The 13,722-nt window shown below is 48.2% G+C and overlaps 1 protein-coding gene and 1 long non-coding RNA gene across 2 annotated transcripts in view; one reads left to right on the forward strand and one right to left on the reverse strand.

Annotated features, from left to right (window-relative positions):
• LOC147724882 (alanine aminotransferase 2) overlaps nt 1–13,722 on the reverse strand; it is a 1,140,553-nt gene that overhangs the window by 558,330 nt on the left and 568,501 nt on the right. The window lies entirely within an intron of this gene.
• Nucleotides 1–13,722, forward strand: part of LOC147724883 (uncharacterized) — a 74,103-nt gene that overhangs the window by 59,791 nt on the left and 590 nt on the right. The window contains exon 2 of the long non-coding RNA XR_015310112.1: nt 13,423–13,560. This is a non-coding gene — a long non-coding RNA (uncharacterized LOC147724883). The remainder of the gene's footprint in view (nt 1–13,422; nt 13,561–13,722) is intronic.

The raw sequence follows: 13,722 nt of genomic DNA on the forward strand, positions 1-13,722 counted from the left end.
GGGGTTGGGATTTTAGTTACCGTTTTTAGTTTCTATGGGCCTTGTTTTTCTCCTCATTCTTGTGTTCTTTTCTTTTCCTATCTCTATCTTGGGTCCGTGAATGGGACTGGTAGTGGGTGGGCGACGGAGGACGCGGTGCTTATTGATTGGCTTCATTATCCTGTTACGTATATTCTTGTGCCGCCACACTGCCTGGGGGGTTTCGGCTTCTGTTGTTGTCGATTTCCGCGTGACGAAGTTGCCTGATTGTGTCATGAAGTGCCTGCACGGACTCTGCTCTCCTTGGCTTACTATTTTTATAAAAAGACAAACTTCATATTTGGGACAAAATCTTAAAATTAACCTTCACTGCTCCTGGGACACAGTAACACAGCGATATCCGATGTAACTTTAATTGCTTGCTAAGTTGTATTAATGAGCTACTGTGTCGCCGTATTGTTTGCATTCGTGCTTTAAATGGTATCGTGGCCGGCCTGATGGTTGTAGGCCCGTATTTGTTCTTCTTATACTGCACAATAAAGGTTTCCCAAAAATTAAAAAAAAAAAAAAAAAAGTTCACCGGACAACGGAATGGGGGTGGTGTTGCCCAGGGAATTGAGCATACATAGTTCCGGGCAAGGCCTACCTCCATCGGCTCTTCTTTGTGAGGGCACACCCGAGCGATGTGACCAAAACCCCCACAGCTATAACATTGAGGTCCGGGGTTGATAGGTCGTTGCAAAACAGGGGGGGGGAACAGAGGGGTCGGCTCCGGTCTTCTCGGTACAGGTGGACGGTGAGGTCGGACGCCTGTGGAAGGGTGTGGTTTATGTGGGTGTTGCTCTTTGGCTCGCTGTACCTCATGGGCGCAGCTGTAGGCACTTGCAATTTCCACTACCGCGTCTAGGGTAAGACGGGCATGCTGGCGCACCCATCTTTCAGTGCCTGGATGCAAATACGTCAGAAATTGTTCCAAATATATTTTCTCGAGGATTTCCTCCTTGGTGGATGCATCGGGTCTCAGCCACCGATTGGTTAAGTCTTTGATCCTGAATGAAAGGGCTCTGGGGGTTTCTTGGGGCCCTTCTTTTGCTTGGCGTAACCTTACACGGTATGTTTCGTCATCGATGCCCAGCCTTTCAAGGATACACTTCTTGATATCCGCATACGGATTGTTGCCCTGTATGTTGGCCTGTTGATACGCGGCCTGTAAATTGCCGGTCAGCAAGGGGCCCAGGCAATGACCCCAACGGTCAACAGACCAGGAGGCGGCTTGTGCTAGCCGCTCGAAATTTGTAAAAAAGAAGTCCGGGTCTTCCCCCGGCACATATTTCTGGAGAACCACGGAAGGCAGGGAGGTCATGGGTCTCTGATGACCCAGGACATCGGTCAATTTCCCCATGGCTTGCTCGTGGGTGTCTCCCTGTCCTTTCAATACATCGCGGAGTTGGCCACCGTCGTCCTCAGCGGTCTTCAGAAACCGCTCCATTAGTTTCCCCAGTTGTTCTTGGGATTCCGCCATCCTCTTCATCACGGCCTCCATGCCTCCAGGAAATCCCACTTCTGACACCAGATGTGATCGTGGGCGGTCGGCGGACTGCAAAAGCAGGCGAGGAGGCCGGATATAGTGGGCAATAGTTTTTTATTCCACACTGAGCAGTTTGATAACCAGAGAAAATCCAACGTATGACACAAAACACGGTATGTGTAGCCTTTTCCTTGCTCCTCCTGATGTGGTGGGGGTTCCAGTGGTGTTCCGGGTCTTGGGTGCAGACGTCTCGAGATGGTCGGGAAGGCACCTCCGAGGGCAATAAGAGAGAGAGGAGCAGTTAGTCTCACTGGGACTAGAGGTCTGATACCGTCACCATTAACCAGGAGTGAGAGGAATAGAAACGATCGTGAGGAAGGGGGCGGGACGGATAAGGGAAGGTAAAGTACAAGAGGTGCACAGGAAGGTTCGGGGGAGGGTTGTGATGTTTATACAGTGTCAAGTGCTATATATATATATACAAGGTGTCCAAGAGCTACAAGTGACGTGCCTAGGATAGCGGGAGTATTTATACAAGGGGGGGGGGGGGTACTATTTACACAGAGCACCTAGCGTGCTTTAAAGGTAGCTGGTACTCACGCGCTCCGCCGTAACTCTCCTCCGAGTTACGGCCGCTCTTCAGCCACCTCCGTGGGACTCCACCAGTCTTCGGACCACTCCTCGATGTCTCCACTCCCGTCTTCTCCTTCTGTCACAGCTCCAGCCGAAATCTCCTGCCACGATACTCCGACGCTTTCCACCTCTCGTCTTCCGTCTTTTCTGTGTCCGGCCGTCGGCAGGGAGGCGGGACTTCCGGGGTCAAGGGGAAGTCCTTCCGGTCCGTCGTCGCTCCGGATTGGATCATGTAACACAGAGAGGGGCAGGGTTCCTGTCGTCACGGACGCTTTTGTGGTGGATTCTGATTGTGTGCCTGGATACGGAGAGCCTCGGAGGGGTGATAGTCGTGGCGGGGTGAGTAAGGGTCTCCGACCCGTGGGGCGGTATCACAAATACATACATGTTTTAAACCAAGTAGAAACATTGCCCCCTTTCGCGTACAGAATGCCGTACATGACGTCACACTGAAGCTTTAATGCGACTCGTAGCGTCATGATAAGAGTGGCTCAAATCCACCCGAGTGACTTACCACACTCACCTATAGTTACTCAGTAAGAAGTCAGCCGGACAGTGGAGAAGAATAAACAAGGTAATTTTATTAGGCCACTAACTCCCATATGAGAGGGCCCAGTCCGACCTCACCCCAAAGAGTGCGCCGAGAGGACTAACTCATATCATCACAGCAATACATTATAACATGGTACAGTGAAGCAAAACACGCCCCTTCTGGAAAAATACTGAACCCCAGAGAGAGGAACAATGGCATCATACAAGAGGCATTTGCACCTGCAAAGGCGACATTTGGATATCTCTGCCCAAGGCCGCGGAGCCGGGCCTCAGCGTCTCTGGTGCATGAGAACATTACTGATAAGGAACTTGTTAGTTTCGGCCACAGCTAGCTGAGAAATGAAAAACTGCTGCATTAGGGTTTTTCTTATTCCTACAAGAGGGGGGAGTGAGCGAGTGCGACTCCCAGACACAGAGGAATACTCAAAATGGAAGCACACAAGCTAAGCTAAGGAAACTGAATATCACCACACGTATAAATGAATAATCACATGAAGAGTAAAAATAACGTAAAGGCATAAGTATATACTTCATTAGTTAGACACATGATGCTAACTTGCATATGTAAATGTTAATGGGTGGGGCATCGAAAATGAAACCTATCAGACCCTCCTTTTAGCATCATTTGGCTAACTGGAGCGTAGCCTTTATTAGCTAAAAAGGTAGTGCCTTTACATTCCATTCTAGGGGCGGGGCACACTTCAATCAAAAATATCATCATCAATAAGCATCAACCAACGAATATCAGGGAGCTCAATTGTAGTAGAAGCAGGATATTGACCAGTCACTTTTCTTAGGGGCCGTAAATTACTAGCACACATTGAGCAACAAGGGGGAAGGCAGTAAACGCAAAGGCAGCATGTCAGTAGTACACCCACTACCCCTACTATCCCCATTAATATTTTCCAGCCTCACGAGGAGAAAACACCCCAGAGCCACCCCTGTAGTGACCATGTCCCAGTGTCCTGATGAAGTTCAGTCGCTAGTCTATGGAGTTTCTGTACCGCTAAGTTAACTGTCGGGGTTGAATCTGGAATATACACGCAGCAAGACGTCCCGATGACCCGGCAAGCTCCACCCCTATCAGCAAGAATGACGTCTAACACCATCCTGTTTTGGATCGTGAATAATCTCATAGCCTGCATTTCAACAGACATATTAGCAGCAATGTCTGCTTCAGTGTCGACCACATTCTCCATTACCCTCGATAATCTACGGATGGCCCTGCTGTTAAATATCGGACCCCAAAACGGCAATAAGCCCTTAGAAAAATCTGTCCATTGCTGTAAAGAAGTGTCAGTCTGATCTACATCCTTAACCTGGAGTGCCCTCCTTACGCGCTGCTCTGGTGGACTGATGAACCTACGATGAGTCTTATGGTAGTCGGAAGGTGCCACATACACAGGTGGAAGCAGATAGGCCAGATAACAGACTCCACCCCAACCCTCGGGCAACCACAGGTACCTATCGTCTCCGCATACAAAGTAAATATTGGGAGGTGTGACTAGAGAAGGACTAAGAGGCAGGCGGATCGATGCTGTCACGTTACAAGAACTGTTCCCAACTTTTATAGGACCCCTCCCTGCTGTACAAAAGAATGGTGGCGGTCCACGACGGCTAAGGGCATCAAAGAATTATTTCTACCGTTCCCTTTTGGGGGGTGTCTATATGACAGAGAAGAATTTAACTGCAGAAAACTCTCCTTAACTTTGTCAGTGTCATTGGGAGTCAGGAATCGTCCTAATTTCTTCGAACATGTTTGGTCAAAACGTCCGTCAGTAAACAACTGTCCGAGAGAAGAAGCGGGCATAGGGCGTACCCGCATTGTCATGGTAGATCCCCTGTCTGATAATCGGGGAGATAGAAAATAAGGTTGTTGGAACTGTTTGACCATACCAATCAGAGTGTACCACCCCACACAACTATTCACTGGTGTCAGGGGAAGTGCTAGGAATCTATCTTTCTTATAAGCATCAGAAGGCAACAACCCACAAACCCAACTGTCGGTCACATTATATACTGCATGAGCATGATGTAAAGTCTTAATAAAAACATTATCTCTATAGCCTTTTCGCAAACTTTGTTCACCGTAATCAACAGTAATCATGTTATGTTCGGGAATGGCAGAAGGCGTGGGGGCAAACGCATGTACAGGATAAACTTTGTCCAGAAAAAACAATATTCCAAGGATCACAATGAATGCAATAAGCAGTATTACGATGACCACTATTTTTCCTTTACGCGGTAAAGCCAACCATGGGGAATCAGGCTCCGGTCTACGAGGAGCCGCAAAAGGCTGCTCCTCGTCGGGGATGGGACGACCAGAGGGGTACATTTCTTTACCAAAAATCAAAACCAAAAAAAAGAAAAAAAAACTAAACTAGAAAAAAATAGTCCCAGGCACTCCAAAACCGGCCAGAGGGGTTCTTCAACCCTTACAAGGGATCTTCGTCCCTGTGTCCGTTAAAGCCTCACAGGTAGGCTTCTATTGTTCATTCCCTAATCCCTCGTTGGAGTTGCACAGCTGCAGCAACTCAGGAGCACTAATCTGGGCCCAGACACTGCTTTAATGTATCGTGAAACAGAATCTTCGGCCAAACACCAGGGCTCTTGCTAGTCCATCCCTATCACTAAGCTATTCTGTCAGATATTGTCCACACATCTTCCTGTTCCAGTACCCTATCTAAGCCCTTCTTCCAGTGTTCAGTCCCTCATGCCTTTCTCCTTTCTGGGCCGCAGATTATAGCGAGTGCTCCCTCGCACTTCAGGATCTGTGAACAGAATAGGGATGTCTTTGGCAAGTATTGCGTCCTCTGATGTCTGATCACTCTTCTCAATGGGAGCCTTGGGGCTTGCAACAATTATTTTCTTTCTCTTTACTGTACTCAGCTCCTCTCCCCTCAGTGAAGCATCAGAGAAAGGTGTGTATCTTGGTATCACTTCACACTCTTGGTCAGCAACGCCATCTCTCACCCATTTGTCATACGGCAATGGCAGTGGAACCTTCTTTACATGAGATGCATGTGTCCACACCTTTCGACCCTCAACTCGAAGTGCGGTCCGTGTGGTCAGGAGCACCTGCCTCGGCTCCGACCACCTCGGCTCCAGGCAAGACTTCCGTTGATACTTCTTCACTACAACCCAGTCCCCGGGTTGTATGGCATGTCCGGGCCCCTCCGGCAACGGCTTCAGGGTGTCTGCTACCTGCTGGTGAATAGAACGAAGATCTTTAGTCAAAGCATACAAGTAGTCTATCAACAGAGGGTACTCAATTTCTGAAAAACATTTTGGTCTTGGTACTCCCCACACTTTAGCGGGGCGGCCGAAGACCACCTCGTGAGGGGAGACACCCTTTTTGGAATTAACTGTCACTCTGGTAGAAAGTAAGGCTAAGGGAAGGGCATCTGGCCAACGGAGTCCTGTACTCTCCTGTATTTTGGCCATCTTCAATTTTAGCGTTCCATTAAATCTCTCCACTAGTCCCGCAGCTTGAGGGTGTTGGGCTGCTTGGAACTTTTGAGAAATCTGCAGACCCTTACATATCTGCTTCATCAATTCAGCATTAAAGGATGTGCCATTATCACTCCAGATCACTCGAGGCAGGCCATAACGGGAGAAATACTCCTTTATCAACATCTTGGCTGTGGAAATGGCCGTACAATCTTTTGTTGGGAATGCCTCCACCCACCTGCTAAAAGAGCATACAACCACCAGGACATATTTGAGGTTGTTAACCCTTTCCATTTCAATATAATCCATCTGAATCACCTCAAAAGGGAAAGAAGGGGGAGCGAAATTGCCCACTGGGACAGGTGTTCCCTTTCCTGGATTATGCCTCAAACATACCATGCACTGTTGTACTAAATGGGTAGCTACTTTAGAAATATTCTTGTTGCTCCACACTGGGTCCAGTAATTTGCATATACCCTTGGCACTAATATGTGCTGGCCCATGAGCCATTGTCACCACTGGGAGGACATATGCATTTGGGAGTAACCATCGTCTTTTGTCTGTCACATCTGTCCAACATTCATCAGAATCCAATCGCCCCCCACCATCCTTCCATGTCCTCGATTCGTCCTCAGTCGCCTTTTCTTGTATGTTCTTTACGCTCTGCACAGTATCTGCAAACATATTAACATCTGGTACCCATCTAGCTGGTCCTGCCACAAACATTCGTGGGAGTTTCGTCCTAGCTGTCTCCTTTGCTGTCTGGTCAGCGAACGCGTTTCCCCGTCCTACATCATCCACCACCGCCTTGTGTGCACTACACTTTATCACAGCCAGTCATCTGGGTAGCGTCAATGCTGTCAGTAATCGTAATATCAGTGGGCCGTGTTGAATTCTCTGTCCATGTGATGTCAAAAACCCCCGTTCTGCCCACCGTCGCCCGTAACTATGAGCCACGCCAAAGGCGTATTGGCTGTCAGTGTAGATATTCACATCCAGTCCTTCACTCAACTCACACGCTCGCAACAAGGCTATTATTTCTGCAGCCTGGGCCGAATGATATGGAATCCTAGAAGTCTCCGCTACTGTCTGTAATGTCGTAACTGCATATGCTGCCGTCGATGTACCATCTGCAAGTTTAAAACAAGACCCATCAACTCCCCATCAGGATCATCTAGGGGTGTATCGGTCAAATCAATTCTCCCTTTCGTCTCCTCCTCTGTCCGAAACAAACAATCATGTATTTCATCGTCCTTTGTATCTGATGGGATGGGTAGCAACATGGCTGGGTTCAGAGTGGCACATCGCTTTATCGTGACATGGGGTGCGAATAGTGTCATTTCATAACCAGTAAGGCGAGCACTAGTTAAGTGCTGCGTCTGCGTTCTGTTCAATAGAATATCCACAGCATGCGGTACCATTACTGTGAGGTCTGAACCCAGCACGAGCCCTGCCGATTGTCTGATAGAGACCGCAGCAGCCGCTGTGGCCCGCAGACAGCTCGGCAGCGCTCTTGCCACATTATCGAGCATAGCAGAAAAGTAGGCACACGGTCTCTGTTTCCCCCAAAACATTGTGTTAGGACAGACAACGCGCAACCTTCCGCCTCATGTACATAAAGCACAAAAGGCTTCTGGTAATCAGGTGTTCCCAAAACAGGTGCTGAACATAAAGCAGTTTTTAGTGACTCAAAGGCTTCCTGACATGCGGGGGTCCAGGGTAGGGGTTCGCGTACCTCTTTAGTAGTTAGATACAGTAGGGGTTTTGTTAGTAAAGCATAATTGGGTATCCACTGGCGACAATACGAAGTTATGTTCAAGAACGCGCGCACCTCTCGCTGCGTGTTAGGTACAGCCATATTAGTTATCGCTTTTATGCGCTCCGGTGTCAACCTCCTCCCCTCCTTCGAAAGGAGATGACCTAAGTAGGTTACCTCCGTTCGACAATATTGGAATTTAGGAAGGGACACTTTGTGGCCCTTGTGTGACAAATGATGTAACAGTTTAACCGTAGCATCCCGACAACCGTTCTCTGTGTCCGATGCGATGAGAAAGCATTCTTCAGATCCAGGACAGAAAAATATTTAGCCGATGGGGGAATCATTGTCAAAATCATTGTAATGTCGGAGACCACTGGGTACTGGGTCTCAACCACCTTGTTAATGTGGCGTAAGTCAATCACAAATCTATAGACATCAGGCGTATCATCTTTGGCATCAGTTGACCGTCTTTTAAGAATCGGAAGAATAGGACTATTACATCTATTAGAGTCCGTCTCCTCCACAACCCCCGATCGAATCAGATCCTGTATTATCTGCAATAGGGCTTTTCCACCATCCCTGGATATCTTATATTGGGGTATTCTGGGCAATCGAGCTCCCACTTTAACCTTGATGGACACAGGGGCAATATCCATTTTTCCCACATCCGTATCGCTATTAGCCCATAAGCTCTCTGGGATCCCTTCAAATTCGGCCGGTAGAGGCTCATCTTTGGAAAAACATTGCTGCGCACGCGCAACGGTAGGACCCATTGTGAGGTACACACCGTCCGGAGAACAATAAATGGTGGCATGCAACCTCTTCAGCAAGTCTAAACCCAACAAGTTTTCGCCGCAATTGGAAGTCAATAGAAAAGGGGAATCTACAGTGAAAGGGCCAATCGTAAGAGCAAGTGGTTTAGAGATGGGGCTAATCACCGGAGTACCTGAGAACCCCACGGAGATATTATTCTTGCCAGACAGAGCCGCCCCTGGGACCTGAGAACGAGCCACTGAACTTTTCATAGCACCCGTATGTACCAAAAATTTCTGTTGGGACCCTGACAAATCTGCAGTCACATAGGGTCCTCGTTGATCAACATCTACAGAAACTGGTCCCTCGCTCTGTCCTACGCTGTCCTAGTTATGGGAGAATCCTGTCAAATCATCCATTGTATAATCATCATTGTAGTACTGTCCACCTTCCCTCTGAAAGTGTTGTCGATCCCTGTTTCCATCGAAACAATTTCCTCCTTGTCTCCCTACACCTTCAGACTGCCCATCATGTCTTCGAAAATCACCTCGGCCTCGCCCTCTGCCTTGGCCAGCATTCGATTGAAACTCAGGATAATCTCTCCACCAGTGCCCCTCCTGTTTACATTTTGCACACTGATTCTGTCCCAATCGCTCTCTCTTGTCACCCCTTCCGTAACCACTTCCCCCTCGTCTCGCTGCCGCAGGTGAAGCACCTCGGCCCGACCTTTGGACACCTGTTGTAGCAAAACCCTCGTCTTCAAATCCTTGGCCTTCTTTTCTTGCTGGTCCTTATTCTCATTTTCTCTATGTTCATAATACTGAGCCATGCTTAGAATGCCAGAGGTAGTGGACGTCGTCCACGTACTCTCCGACGCCTGTAACCTCGCCGATATTTCCGGTAACAAGTTCATTACGAACCTGTTAACGAAAAGTCGTAACCCTCCGTCCTGTGACATGTCCTGTCCACTGAAGTCCATAAAAGTCTCCTCAAACCTAGTAAAAAAATCAGATACAGCTTCATCCTTTTTCTGTCTACAGGCTGTCAACTTATCCCAGTCCACCTTCTTTGGGAGGATGAGAGAATGCATATACTTAATAATCCGCCCCGGCAAAGCTAAAATCTCTGCTTTCGGCTTCTCACCTGGCTTTCGTTCCTTGTCCCAATCCTGCAATTCCACCCATGTACCACCCAGTTCCTCCGTATGATCAGTGCCCTTCACCTGCCTCCACACGTCCACCGGGACTAATAATCCAAAGAATAATTCAATGTCCGCTAAAGTCATAACAGTCGAGGATGCAGCTTCTGTCAATTCTTTATAATAGGCAGTCGGATTTTTTCTGGAATCTGGCAACTGAGCCTTCAAAGCTAACACCTCACTCTTTTTCCACGGCGTATATACCCACTGTTCTTGAAAAAGGGCGTCTATACGAGCCCTAGTGACAGCATTTGTTACTGGATCTACCACTTCGGGGGCTTCAGGGTGAAAAATAGGGTGTACCTCACGCATTGGATGTATCCCAGGAAAATGGGGTGTACCCACAGATGGTAATTCATTTCTATACTCTAACAGGGATCTTAAACTTCGCATCACCTCCCGTACCCCAGTGTTAGCCCTATAGGCTCCATTTTTTATATCATGTAAAATTGCGGGTGCTGCTCCTCCATACCCCTGTTCCCATAGCGCTATCAACGTTGTCGACATATGCCACAAAGCATGCTGTTGCATCAGAGGTTCAAAATCTTTCATTGTGGACCAAATGTCCTCAAACGTATAAATATTATTCCTGGCCCACTGACAAGCTTGATTATCCACCACCGTTTTTTCATCGAAGCCAATTGTAGAGCGTGTAAGCAATTTTCGCACCTGGGAGAGCAACCCACTCCCCATGCCTCTAGTCGGTGTCAACAACCCCTGACTGGGAGTAGCGCTAGCAGAGACAGCAGGGAGCGCAGAGGGAAACTGAGAGGGAGCAGGCGAACTTGCCGTGAACAAAGAAACAAGGGGCGCTGGCAACGATGGGGAGACAGAAGACGACGCACCAGACGGGTGTGGGGCACTTGCTTGCGGGTCAGAAACCCCACCAGAGGAAGCCGAACCCAGCAACGTGGGATATAATGGCTGCGGGGCATAAGGGGGAGGGGGTCGGGCACTCAAAACATCCTCCATCTCATCCTGCTCATCCTCTCGCACTACATAACTTTTATTTTCCTGCAACCTGAAAAGCCTATCTGCGCGCTTGATCCGCTGCTCATTCTCTTTCTTTGTATGCTCCCTCGCTTTCTGTGCCATCGTCTGCGCCGCCCTCTTCTGGGCCACCTTCTCATCCCTCAACTGACATTCTCTAACTTCCTTCTGCCACATCCGTAATGAGTCAAACATGCTCTGACGACTACGCCTAGCGAACAATCTGTCTTGTAAATATTTTAATTTTGCCACATCAAAAGAACCTGTCAATGGCCACTGCAAATTCACATTGTCTTTGGTATACCTGTGCCACAAAGTACCAAACAAAATCGGAGGCAATCCATGTTTCACATACATATCGAAATTAGGGGAGCCCTCCACCGGGGCGGTCTGGCTTTCGCCCAATCTAGAGTCCGATGCGCGGCAGCAGCATCCGAAACACCGCAACTTACTGAAGCGCGGCATCTTTACACCAATGCAATCGCACCTTCTCACAAATTCTCTTACCTCTGTTCACTAATTTCCTACTACACAATAGCTCCTAACACATCCACACATATATTGTATACATTAAATTCAAAAACACACATACATTCTATACATCAAAATCCTGCCAAACACGTGTTACCAAGATGGGACAAGGCCCGTCGACCAAGTCCTAGGGAACCTGGACCCTACCGCAGACTGAACAGTATACTAACTGTTCTGAGGCTAGGGGACACATCCACCACTCGGGCGACACTACGGATCGCTGTGCACTTTACCACAGTAGGCACAGAACTCACACCTACCAAATCGCCACCCTAGGCGTTCGGGGTGAGGTCCGGGACCCGCCGCAATGAGCCACGCCTCCACCACAGTGCCACCCGGTCGGATGACCGCGAACAAACGTCCCCACACCTCCCGTTAAGTCTGTCAGAGCGCCACCCGCACTCTGAGTTCCCCGGAGCACACTAGCCCCCGGAGCGCACCGGCTCCTCAAACCATTAGAGACACCCCGGTCTCTCGGAGCACTCCAGCTCCTTCAAACAACAGGCGGACCACTCACCTTCTGTATGCGGTACCGACCTCTACCGTTCTCCACCTCCGGCTGCCAGGACCAACACGGTCAGCTCCAAGTTCCGCCTTCCGGACCCCGGCGTAGGATCCCAAACCGGGACCTCTCCCGATCAGCAAGGTGGGGCAGCGCTGCGAGAACCAAGCTCGGTATCAAAGTGGGTACCCAGACCCACCGTGCTGACCAGAGGGTCCCCGGTCTTCTGCTACCCACCTACGGGTGAGAAAGATCCTTATCGCGGGGTACCTGTTCGGGCGCCATCTGATAAGAGTGGCTCAAATCCACCCGAGTGACTTACCACACTCACCTATAGTTACTCAGTAAGAAGTCAGCCGGACAGTGGAGAAGAATAAACAAGGTAATTTTATTAGGCCACAAACTCCCATATGAGAGAGCCCTGTCCGACCTCACCCCAAAGAGTGCGCTGAGAGGACTAACTCATATCATCACAGTAATACTTTATAACATGGTACAGTGAAGCAAAACACGCCCCTTCTGGAAAAATACTGAACCCCAGAGAGAGGAACAATGGCATCATACAAGAGGCATTTGCACCTGCAAAGGCAACATTTGGATATCTCTGCCCAAGGCCGCGGAGCCGGGCCTCAGCGTCTTTGGTGCATGAGAACATTACTGATAAGGAACTTGTTACTTTCGGCCACAGCTAGCTGAGAAACGAAAAACTGCTGCATTAGGGTTTTTCTTATTCCTACTGGAGGGGGGAGTGAGCGAGTGCGACTCGCAGACACAGAGGAATACTCAAAATGGAAGCACACAAGCTAAGCTAAGGAAACTGAATATCACCACACGTATAAATGAATAATCACATGAAGAGTAAAAATAACGTAAAGGCATAAGTATATAATTCATTAGTTAGACACATGATGCTAACTTGCATATGTAAATGTTAATGGGTGGGGCATCGAAAATGAAACCTATCAGTCAAAGCATATTCATACTGTATGCACGGGTACACGCGGAGTATGATAAGCAGTACAAACTATGGTGCGATCACCTTTCAGTGTCAAATCGGAGCTCAGGGCGCGCTAAGGAGAATGATTAGAAGTGCTGACTCATTGCAGATCTGATTCTGGGCCTGCCTCTGCGTACATTATAACACCGCCCCCATCTCTCTCTGTTGTTAATTGTTAGTGCACACACTCATACCTCAATGGTTTTAAATTGTACTTACATAATTGAAATATTTCTTTATAAGTCATGCGGTCCTATACACCTCTAATCTTAAAAATTGTGCGTGCATAAATTTCTGTGTCGTATTTCTGTACTACGCCACGTGCTTAGGCCTCTATTATTATTAATTGTGCTTCCATTACAGTATTTTTTTTTTCTGCGTCACGAGGCCGTCCCAGGCCTCTATTAACTTATTGATCTTCCTTTGTTTGCTGGAGCTGCAACAGTCTTAACTACGGAATATTAAGAACCCACATTAAAAATCACTTTTGATAGTAGTTACGCAACTCAGTTTACGATGACTAATCAAAATGTCCTTTTGTTTCCTTCAGCAAACATCGTTCAGAAGCAACCATGGCCTATCGAGCAACAGCAATGGAATTCTCTGCAACTTATTGAATATACTTTGACGTATAGAAGCAGAGTTCAAGTGGAGTGGTGAACTCCGGTGGCCACACTCTTTATACAAGGTAAGCACAGCAGCCTAGATCTACAAAGCCTTCATAGGAATGCATTAGAAATAAGTCGCCATAACGGGCGTCAGTAATGCAGTGGGCACTTCCATATAGACACCACTTGAACGCTGCACTATAACAACTGAAATATACCAGGTACACTGCACTCGTAAAACT

Source organism: Lissotriton vulgaris, chromosome 4_1 (genome assembly GCF_964263255.1).
Source record: "Lissotriton vulgaris chromosome 4_1, aLisVul1.2, whole genome shotgun sequence".
Taxonomy (NCBI): Eukaryota; Metazoa; Chordata; class Amphibia; order Caudata; family Salamandridae; genus Lissotriton; species Lissotriton vulgaris.